Here is a 12,021-nt window from a genome sequence, read left to right as displayed (position 1 = left end):
TGAAATCATGATCAGCATATAAACCGAAGCTATCCAATAGAACTTTAGGTGCTGCCTGATACCACAGTCTCTTCCCCTCATGTGGCGGTTGAGCACTTAAAATGTGGCCAGTGCAACTAAGACACTGAGTTTTAAACTTTATTTAACTTTAAATAATTTAAACTCACATAGTCCCATGTGGCTGGTAGCTGCCATGTCAGAAACACAGCTTTACCACACCATTCTGAGCGGCTGATTTTTCTCTGCGCTTTCCTTTGGCACAGGACGAGAGAACACCTCGGGACGTCTGGCTCCTGAAATCCTCCAGATGTGTGCTCACCCATACCAACTAGAAAAAGTCAATGGCTGGTATACAGCTGAGTCACCATAAAGGATGATGGCCAAAATTTAAATGTTGTAACTCATCTGGGAAATTTTCCTTCCCATCCTCTCCATCGTTTGGAGAGAATGAATTAAAAGGTGAGATGGGCTATTAGTTTTCTACATAAGATCAGAGGGGAATTTTAGTAAGAAGCCCAACAGGTACTTCAAACTATGCCAGTACAGAGATGAGCTTCTTTAAAAAGATCAGATCCTCAGGGCGCCTGGGTGGCTCAGTGGGTTAAGCATCTGACTTTGGCTCAGGTCATGATCTCGCGGTTCATGAGTTCGAGCCCCGCGTCGGGCTCTGTGCTGACATCTCAGAGCCTGGACATCTCTCTGCCCCTCACCCACTCATACTCTGTCTCTCTCTCTCTCTCTCTCTTTCAAAAATAAACAAACATTAAAAACATCAGATCTTCCAACTCATAAAGCTTCAGTTGAAAACCATTAGGAATGTTACAAAAAGTTGTAAAAAGTTCACATGTCATTTAAGGAATGGCTTGTAACGGCTGCTTAGTTTTAAGGCAATAGTCGGTGATAGGAAAAAATCATATTTCGGAACAACAACAACAAAAAAGTTAGTTCACACAACTATCAGACACCAATTTTTTTGGTAGATAAAAATATTTACCACTTGCTACTATCTTCAGAAGGCATCAAAATCCACTCTCCACCAGCCAGGTGCCTTTTCACAGAGTGGGGAGTGAATGTGAGAAGCCTTTTAAGAGTGGTCCTGCACAAGTGACGAGGTCCTAGAAACAGTTCCACAAAGCTGTCCAGTAGTTACCATCTGGCCCGCAGGAAAGCTGTAAATGTGGCAACCAAATAGGAAATTCACCAAGAAAACAGCCAGTCTCCCAACAGTCAAGGGCTTTTATAATCTGATGTCTAATTTATCAACTTAAACTTCTCAGCCACTGCCCAGTATAATAATCACGACCATTTCAGGCAAGCAGACATTCCTAAAAGTTCCCAATTCATGACAGGCATATTCTCACAAACTGCAAGGAGACTGTAAATCAGCACTACCTCTTCAGAAGACAATGTGGCCACAGCAAGGTTGTCCTTCAAAAATAAAGGCAATAGGCAACAGTTTCCAAAAACAACTCAGAAAATATGGTATCCACAGGCCCTTCCCCCGCCCCCCAAAAAGAAAAACCTTAACGACAATGAAGCCCACCAAACGTTAAATTACCAAGAACGACAAAGTCACGGAGAAAAGACCAATGGTTAACAGTGCACTGATTAGGATTAAAGAAGCAGGGGAACAACCAGGGGAATTAAAGCTAGTGAGTGTTAAAAGTATAAATCCTGGGGCACCTGGGTAGCTCAGGCAGTTAAGTGTCCGACTTCGGCTCAGGTCATGATCTCACGGTTCGTGAGTTCGAGTCCCACATCGGGCTCTGTGCTGATGGCTCAGAGCCTGGAGCCTGCTTCGGATTCTGTGTCTCCCTCTCTCTCTGCCCCCGCCCCCCCCACTCATGCTCGCGCTCTCTCTCTCTCTCTCAAAAATAAATAAACATTAAAGAAAATATTTTAAAAAGTATAAATCCTAACAAGATTAAAAATAAAACAAGTGACAGACACCTGAAATCAGGGAGGGACACCAGGCAAAAGTGTCAGATTGTTTATTATATTGCCATAGTGTGTGCAACTCATTGGACTCCCAAGCTGTTGGAGGTGTTCGTCTTTCTTCTGAACTAACAGAACTAACCTCTTCGGATAAAGGATAACTTTTCAGAAGATCGGCAATTTATTTTCCTTTTGTTAAATGTAAGCAAGATCAACTAGAATAGTTTTCCTGTATAACTGTTTAGTTGGACCTCAGGCTTATACAATTATTTCTGCCCATTGTTGATCTATCCATCCCCCTCTGTCCATCTCTCTCACTCTATGCATAGAGGCAAGCCTGAAATCAACGTCAACACTGGTTATTTTCTGGTTGAGATTTTTTGGGTAATGTTTTAATTTCTCCTTCGAATCTTTTTTGTTTTGTTTTGCTTGATTTTTAAAAATAACGAACACGTATCAGGGATATAAAAACGAAACAACAATTACTTTTCTTATTTGCACGGTCCATTTTCCCCAAACGGTCACCGGATCCATGCTTCTCTTATTTCCCCAATACTCACCAACCTCAGATTTGGACTCGAATACCCTCAGCAGTCCTTCATCTCTGATCCTTCTTTCTTTCTGGTTATGTCTCTGTTTGTTTGAAAAACATTCTGCTCCTGGACAGGGAACTTGCCTGGGTCATACCCTGCCTCCACCGTCATCAAGGAGGGCAATGCAGAAACGCCCAAGAATGTAGATGAGAAAAAACAGTGGTGCTTGGGTCTTTTAACTAGAGGTCTGACTGGAAACCGTTGACACTGGAAATCTCATCTGGGCTGCTGTGCCACCACAAGGGTGACATACCAACCCACGGGATTTACCAGAAGTGAAGGTAGCTATACCACTAAGTCCTCTTCTAACCTCTATCTCTTTCTCTTTCTCCCTCTCTCGCTCCGCTCTTCCCCACCCCTTCACCCCCTCTCTTTTAAAGACAGTTAAATAAATAAGCCCCCATCAGACTTGGAAGCAAGAAGGAAGGGTGGGTGTTTGGGTGCAGGGAGGGAAGGTAGAAGGGGAGGATCCGAGTCTCCTGCATCCACATTGGTGACTGGATACAGTCTGCTCTACCCCAGAACTCCGGGAAGGCATCCAGTCGTAACAAGCTGGGTCTGACAACCCAGAACAAGGTGGCTGTCCATGCTTTGTTTATGCCATAGAAGTCAGTGGCCTTGTTCTCTAAGGGTCCTCTTTCCCCTGCATCTTCCTGTCCTTTACCTTAAGGGGTATGTATCAGAGCAAAAAAGCTGCAGAAATTAAATTTGACAAATTCATCAGATCAGGGATTAATAGGCATTAACTAAACCAAGCTATGCATGTAACAGATTAAAAATAAATAAATATTTAGATCCTGGAAGATAAGGTATTTTATAAATTTTATGTACATATATATGGGTTTCAGGAGTTTGATTAGAGCTCCTAGTTTAAAGGCTGACTTTTTTGGACAGGCCTCTTAGTAACACAACAGACACAATCAGCTTCTACGTATACCAAAGTCATGACTCCCTAGAAACAGCAACTCAAAAAGAGTATAAAATCAGAGTTCATGTTTAAAAAATTAAGGTGTTACTCTGGATCATAATTATTCAAAATGTGCTCTGCTAAATACCAGACCCACAGGATTCTCTGTGAAGAGAAAAATAAGTCCCCCCACACCAGTCACCTTGGGAACTGCTGCTCCTACCTTCCCTCTTGAAGACACAGTGTAATATATGTGGGCACATTAAAGGCTCTGAGAAGTCCTGCAGTTAAAACAAATACCAAATCTGTTAAACAATTTTGTTGAACCTATTCCAAACCTATTTGACCATGGAATGTCTTCTTTGAGGTGACACTTAAGATATTCCCTCAGCCTGGCAATCCTGTCTAGCTTTAAAACTCAGTTATCCTCTGAGTGTATGAAATGATTTGAACCTTTACCTTTAAAGGTTGGTCTATCCATCATGCATATAATAGCTTAACATGCACAGACACCATTTCTTGGTTACAATTCAGGCTCACAACAGCCAGTAAATAACGTTTAGATATTCTTTGCTTATAATTTCATGTCTAGACTTGGTCTAGAGAAACCACAAGAAACCATGACAATCATATAAAAAACAAAAGCAAGTCTCAGAACTGAGAACACAGTTCCCTATTTGACCCAATTTTCCCCTAAAAGCCCTTCCCTGTCTCTCATTATCACATACCTTCCCCCAAACCCAACTTCCCAACTCCTGTTCCCCTATTGCTTTCTCAAATTTATACTCGGGACTCAGTCCTTTCAACTTCAGTCTGAAACTGCCCCAAAGAGGGGACATCTGAATGGGAAGTATGGCATCATTTGGAGAAAAGAAGTAGCATTCCAGAGAAAGGTACTGTAAATTGACTGGACAAATTGCTAAAAGAAATCTTGTGGAAATTATCTCAGAAAGTAAGCACTTATGCCACTGTTATGCAGGCTCACTTAAAAACACATCTCCAGTAATCTGCACTGTATTTACCCAAATAAAGAAGAAAATGGGATCAACACTTAGTATTTACTTAACAAATGTTTACTGAGCACTTACTATTGGTCAGGGACAATCCTAGACGGCGGGGATCAAACAGTAAACAAAGCCTGAAACACTTGTACTACAAACAATCCTACAGACCAGACTAGGAAGCTTAACCATATGATAACCTTGGGGAAAACAGTTTCTAAACTGAAGAAGGCTGATTTTAAGGAAGACCTTAAAACCATCTCATAAGGCACAAAGAAAATTTTCTGGCATCCATGAAAAGGGGACAGGAAAGGCAATACATACTTATTTTGGACCTTTTATTTCCCAGACACCATGCTAGATGCTTTTACATATGTTAGGATATTTAATTCTCAGAATGCTGCCTTGACTTAGGCTTTAAGCTTCATCCTTACAGTTAAGAAACCGAGACAAAGCTAGTGGTCAAACTTTTGCAACATGCCCGATTCCAAATCCATACATTTCATACGTGGATAGTGAGACTCAACCAGAAACAGAATTCAAGGCTGCTTCAAAGCAACATTTCTCATAGCACTTTAAGATGGCAGAGAAAAGATGTATCAAAACGTGTGATGTAAAAGAGTGGACATCAACATCGTATCAAGAAATAATCTTCACAAATCTGTAGGAATCACAGTTTCCAATTTTAAAACTTACTACAAAGCTACAGGAATCAAGCCAGTATTCAGTGACTTAAAGGGAGGCATACAGATGTAGGGAACAGGATTGAGAATGCAGAAATTAAACCCACAACTTGGTCAATTCATTTGGAACAAAGGTGACAAGACAACTTAATGGGCAAAGAACAGTCTTATCTACAAATGGTGCTGGAAAAAAAGTGGATATTCTCATGTAAAAGTGGATATTCACAATGTCATACCATATAAAAAATTTTACTCAAAATAAACTAAAGACCTAAATGTAAAAGCTCAAACTCTAAAATCTTTTAAAGAAAACACAGGGATAAACCTTCCTGACCTTAAATTAGGTCATGCCCTATTAGCTATGACCCCTAAAGCAAAAGCAATAAAAGAAAAAAGTAGTAAGTTGGCCTTTATAAAAATTAAAAACCTTTATGCTTCAAAGGATAACATCAACAGAATGAAGAAACAATCCAAGAATGGGAAAAATATTTGCAAATCATATACCTGAGACAGGTCTAGTATCCAGAAAACATAGAGTTCTTACAACTCAACAGTGAAAAAGCAACCCAATTTTTTTTAAACAGGCAAAGGACCTGAAGAGATACTTCTCCAAAGAAAACAACACAAATGGTCAATAAGCACATGAAAAAAACACTCAACCTCATTAATCATGAGAGAAATGCAAATAAAAGCTACAAAAAAATACCACTTCACACCCTTTAGGATGGCTACGATAATAAACAAAGAAACCAACAAGCCCACAGGCATGTCAGCAAGGATGTAGAGAAATTGGTGGGGATGTATACATTGGGAAACCGTCTGAGGGTTCCTCAAAATGTTAAACACAGTTACCATATGAGGCAGCAATTCCACGCTCAGGTATATACCCAAGGGACTTGAAAACATATGTCCACAGAAAAACTTATACAAGAATGTTCACAACAGCCTAATTCATAAACATTAAAAGGTAGAAAATCCACGGGGTGCCTGGATGGCTCAGTCGGTTAAACGTCTGACTTCAGCTCAGGTCATGATCTCACAGTTCGTCAGTTCAGGCCCCACGATGGGCTCTGTGCTGACAGCTCAGAGACTGGAGGCTGCTTCAGATTCTGTCTTCCTTTCTCTCTGTCCCTTCCCCATTTGTGCTGTTTCTCTCTCTTTCAAAAATAAACAAACATTAAAAAAATGGTTTTAAATAAAAAAAAAAACTTTAAAAAAAGCGGAAAATCCTATGTCTTATCAACTTACCATATGAGGTATTTCACAATTTTGTGAATTTACTGAATGGATAAACAAAAAGTGGAATATCTATATGTTATGTGTTGAAAGTGTTGTCATCCCAAAATTCATAAATTGAAGCTTAATCCCCAATGTGATGGTTATTTGGAGGTGAGGCCATTGTAAGCTAATTAGACCATGAGGGTGGAGCCTTCATGAACGAGATTAGTGCCCTTATAAAAAAAAAAAAAAAAAGAAAAGAAAGAAACCTTGCTTCTCTCTGCTGTCAGCCACGTAAAACTATAGGAAGACCATAACCATCTACAAGCCAGGAAGGGGGCTCTCATCAGACACTGGATCTGCCAGTACCTTGACCTTGGATTTCCCAGACTCCAAAACTGTAAGAAAGCAATGCCTACTTGCTATTGAAGCCAACCAGTCTACAGTCATTTGTTAGAGGAGCCCAAACTGACTAAGATACCATATAATGGAATATTATTCAGCTATAAAAAGGAATAAAACATTGAGGCATGCTACAACATGGATGAGCTTTGAAAACATGCTAAGTGAAGGAAGAGAGATTAAAAAAAAAAAAAGGCCACATATCATAGGATTCAATTTACATGAAATGTCAGAATAAGCAAATCTACAGAGACAGAAAGTAGATCAGTGGTCTGAAGGTGGGCAAATGGGGAAGGACAGAATTTCTTTTGGGTGACAAAAATGTACCAGAATTAGATGATGGTGATGGTCACACAATTTTGTGAATTTACTAGAAAAAAAAACAAACAAACAAACAAAAAAAACACTGACTTATACACTTTAGAGGGGTAAATTTTTTGGTATATGAATTGTATATCGATAAAATAATCCCCGCTCCTAAAAATAACCTTTGAATAAAACAGAACCAGACACCCAGTTATCCATCTCTCCACAACAACCACTGGCACGAGGTAAATCCACTTTTGCTGAGTCAGATATGTGACACTGGGATCTAGTCCTAAGACCCAAAAAAGAACTATTCTGTATTCTGAAAGAGACGACGCTTCGGTGGGAAGTTTTACGAACCCCCTGCCGTGACTGCTGTAACGCAGGATATTCAATTACAAACACATGAGCAATGTTAATATCAACATGGGAGCCTATCACTTCAGATCAGTCTACATGAGGCCTCTGAATCTAGATGCTCTAGTGAATGCACTAGAAAGGAGAGAATGAAAGAGCTAAGTCAAAGGTCAAAGTCAACTCCAACACATGGAGACACCATTACAAATGACAAGAGTGGCCCACCCTGCATGCCTCATCAGTCATCCTACAAATCATGAACAGATCACGGACACGCCTCCTCAAGTGAGAGGCTGCTGACAAGCATACCCAGAAGTGAAACACAGGGTCTTCCCTCCAAGATCTCGAAGCCGTTCTTCTCTGGAAGGCAGTACCAGCCTCTCCCACCAAGGGCCTATTTACAAGCAATCAGGGGTCTAACGAAAACCCTCACCGAATGATTAAAAGCCAAATCTGGATATGGTATTACAATGACTTTCAAGCTCTGAAACAGTTGATCTTTGATCTGTACACCTGCTTTACATTTAGCAATGATTCAGACCCACGTCACAAAAAAAAAAAAAAAAAGAAAGAAAAAAGTTTACTATGACTTTAATTCTCAGAAATACCGCCATGTAGGTTAAAATAGATAACGTGTACACACATAGTCACATGAGCCAACCCATCACCAGTCAAAAGAACGCCAAGCTAATGAAAAGCCTGAATCCCATTGTCTACAGTAAAAGAGCAGGATAAAATTGAGCAAGCACAAGTAATTCCAACTTTTGAGAGGTTATGTTCTGAAAGGCAGTTGTAACTCAGCTGTTTGAAACTCAAAACATTTTTCCCTAGAAAGCTGTTAGCTTGTGATCATATACTCAGGCTAGCCCAGAGAGACCTGTGCAATGCACTTATAGTAGAGAGACGATGGCACTTCTTACAGGGAGGGAAATGCCTTCCAAGTTCAACTCCAGAATGCAGCTCAGGAGCAGCACCCCAACCTCAGCATCCAGAAATAGGATGGGAATGCTCTGGTCCCATCACTCCCCAGATGTTCCAAACTGGTGGACAAATACAAGACACAGTCCACAGTGGGAACCCCTTCTTACTCCCATGCAGACACAAGAGTCCTTCACAAGGACCTCTAAGGCTGGGTGAGTATGTGGTTCTTTGCTCCTCTCCCAAAATTCTAATTTCAGTAAATGTCTGCTTATCCGGAAACGAAAGCAAACCAAAGAATTCACAGTGCAAGGTTTTTTTCAACCTTTGTTGAACTTCAACATTCATATAGCAAGTCATATTGCTGAATTTTTAAAAATACATGTTTTAGGGGCACCTTGGTGGTTGTCGGTTGAGCGTCCGACTTCGGCTCAGGTCATGATCTCACGGCCCGTGAGTTTGAGTCCCGCGTCGGGCTCTGTGCTGACAGCTCGGAGCCTGGAGCCTGTTTCGGATTCTGTGTCTCCCTCTCTCTCTGACCCTCCCCCATTCATGCTCTGTCTCTCTCTGTCTCAAAAATAAATAAACGTTAAAAAATTTTTTAAGAATAAATAAAAATAATAATAAAAATAAAAATACATGTTTTAGAGAAGATACATGAAAAGTGATGGATTTCAGCAACTTCTCCAATGTTTCCACGGTCACTGTAGATTCCGCTTTTCATCACTCCTGTATCCTGCACCTAGTAGAGAGGCTGCATATAGCAAACACCGCAAGGACACCCATGGAATCTGTACTATTAACATCATCAGTATTGTACATGTCATTTACTTTTAAAATACCCTAGCATTTGTACACTGTGACAGGGACTAACAGGATTGGCCTGGCCTCAGAAGAGATATCACTTCGGTGAAAAATAGAAAATAATGATTAAAAAATAATAACTGGCCACAAATGCTATAGTGTCTGGGCTGTGTCACAAAGAATTCCAGGGGTGCCTGGGTGGCTCAGTCAGTTAAGTGTCCGACTCTTGATTTTGGCTCGGTCATGATCTTACAGTTGTGAGACTGAGCTCCATGTCGAGCTCTGCATGGACAGCATGGAGCTTGCTAGGGATTCTCTCTCTCCCTCTCTCTCTCTGTCCCTCCCCCTGCTCACTCATGCACATTTTCTCTCTCTCTCTCTCAAAATTTAAAAAAAAAAAAAAAAAAGAATTCCAACAGGAAGCAGTGAGATACACTGGGGGAAGCACAAACTTGGGTGGTAGAAAGGCAGGCTTGACCTCACCACGGCATGACTTTGAAAGAGCTCCCTCTTTGTGCCCCAAGTTCCTCAACCACAGAACTAGTCTCACTCAGGGAATTGTGTGGCTGAGTGGCCAAGGTGGGAGGGAAATTAAATTTTCAGTGGATACCCTTGGTGACTTCAGAATGTGGTTTCACAAATTTGAACCACTCATTGAACAACTGAAGAAACAGGATGCAACAGGAGACTGACCGTTACAACAACCCCACATGAGAACTGGGAAGTGTGGAACAGCTAAGGCCACCTGTCCGAAGCCCTTCTCTCACCACCTCCTGGCTCTCCTCTGATGTACCCTGAGCTGCCGGCTCAGCCCCCAGTTTAGTCTGACCTCATTCTAGTCTGACCACCTGGTTCTGACTCACAGCCTTGCCGTTCACCCTCCTGGCTAATCCCCCAGCCCCGCTTCAGGTTTTCAGGTCAAGGATCTTTGTCTCCGCCACACTAACCACAACCTGCCATGCGTGCACTAACCTGGAGCTTCTTGGGTAAAAGTGACAAATTGCCCTCCTTATAGAAAGCCACAGGGTCGATTCTGAATACAAAGTGAGCTTATTACCTTAGGGTCAATACAGAAAGAGGAAAAAAAAAAAAAAGGAAAGAAAAAAGAAATGGCAGGGATGAGTTAACACTTCTAGGAGCAGAAAAAAAAGAAAAAGAGAAAAGCAAACCTGTTTAAGTAGGACCATCAGAGATACTCTGCAGTATACCCCATCTGCCCATCCTGCACACATGGGGTCAAAGATGGGCCAGCCGAGCAAATTCTTCTCCACTTCAGGGACAGCAAATCTCATCCTAAGAGATAGTTTCCATCAACTGTCATAGATTACCTTTCAAGAGAGGGTGTGCAGTAATCTTTCTTGGATAGGCCCACAAAGAACACAAGACACGTTTTTGAGTTGTCTTTGCAGAGAGGAGCTCATCACAACGGGGGTAATGGGGGAAGGTGGTGTCAGGACTATACAGAGTCTGGGGTGACTGTGGCTCAGTCAGTTAAGTGTCTGACCGGCTCAGGTTACGATCTTTCGGTTTGTGAATTCAAGCCCCGTGTCGGGCTCTGTGCTGACAGCTCAGAGCCTGAAGCCTACTTAGGATTCTGTGTCTCCCTTTCTCTGTGTCCCTCCCCTGCTTGTGCTCGCTCTCTCTCTCTCTCTTTCGCTCTCTCAAAAATAAATAAACATTAAAAAGAGAGAGAGAGAGAGAGAGAGAGATGACTATACACAGTCTTACGATAGGCACCAAGCAAACATGAGAGCATCACAGGGCAGGGTAGGCAGACAGAGAGGGACTGAAAGACGAAGAGAGACAGGCTGACCAGAAACACAGAGGAATGCAGAACGAGGCTCACAGAAAGACAGACAGACAACACACACAGGCAACAAGACGCAGCCAGGGGCAAAGTAAGAGAACAGAAGAGACAAATCAGATGGAGAGGCCGAGCGGGGTGGGAGAGCTGGCGGGAGAATGCAGACTTTGGTGGATTGCTGCCAAGTTCCAGCTGTGCTTCCTATGGCCTGCCCTGGGCATGACCCGCCACCCCCCCAGTCATGCAACAAAACCCTCCTTACCTGACCCAGTTGTATGTTCTATTTCCACATGGAAAATTAGAAAAGTAATTTAAAATGTCAATACCCAATGATGGGAAGGACTGGAAAATTTTGACACCTATTACTGATAGCAGTATAAATAAGTAAAAATATTTGGGAAACCTATTGAGCAATTGTTTTTCAAAATGTTATAAAATATTCTCACTCAATATTTATAATAGGGAAAAAAGTAGATACAATCTTAAGGCCCAACAGTAGGGGGAAAGTTAAGCAAATTAACACTAGGATATATTATTTCATGTGAGGAGTAATACTGCCTCTAAAATAATCTGTGAGGAATGTAATCTGTAAATCGTTCATGTTAAAAGAAACATGCTAAATATAAAAGTGCAGAAAACTAAAAATATAAGTTATAAAGATCATACACTTAACACTCAAAGAGATAATGGGAGACTACATTTGGATGGCAAACTGAAGGGGTTTTTCCCTTTCTCCTTCTTATTAATGTACTTTCAACATTTTAATAAGAATATATTCAGGGGGCGCCTGGGTGGCTCAGTCAGTTGGGCGGCCGACTTCGGCTCAGGTCATGATCTCGCGGTCCGTGAGTTCGAGCCTCGCGTCGGGCTCTGTGCTGACTGCTCAGAGCCTGGAGCCTGTTTCAGATTCTGTGTCTCCCTCTCTCTCTGACCCTCCCCCATTCATGCTCTGTCTCTCTCTGTCTCAAAAATAAATAAACGTTAAAAAAAAATTAAAAAAATAAAAGAATATATTCAGGATGATATATCTGATCACTTAAAATGAGGCAGAGGAAATAGTGAGAATCTATTCCCTTCCACTTTTGCACTTGAT

The 12,021-nt window shown here is 41.5% G+C and overlaps 1 protein-coding gene across 6 annotated transcripts in view; it reads right to left on the bottom strand.

The window, feature by feature from the left end:
- OSBPL3 (oxysterol binding protein like 3) overlaps window positions 1-12,021 on the bottom strand; it is a 174,646-nt gene that overhangs the window by 105,491 nt on the left and 57,134 nt on the right. The window contains exon 2 of one of the 6 annotated variants that reach the window (XM_058724798.1): window positions 995-1,169. The exons of the other annotated variants lie outside the window; for them this stretch is intronic. The gene's annotated coding sequence lies outside the window, so the exon portion shown is untranslated. The remainder of the gene's footprint in view (window positions 1-994; window positions 1,170-12,021) is intronic. 6 annotated transcript variants of the gene reach the window in all.

Source organism: Neofelis nebulosa, chromosome 4 (assembly GCF_028018385.1).
Source record: "Neofelis nebulosa isolate mNeoNeb1 chromosome 4, mNeoNeb1.pri, whole genome shotgun sequence".
Lineage (NCBI taxonomy): Eukaryota > Metazoa > Chordata > Mammalia > Carnivora > Felidae > Neofelis > Neofelis nebulosa.
The sequence above is the reverse complement of the archived record's forward strand: the minus strand, read 5'-3'. Positions and strand labels throughout refer to the sequence as shown.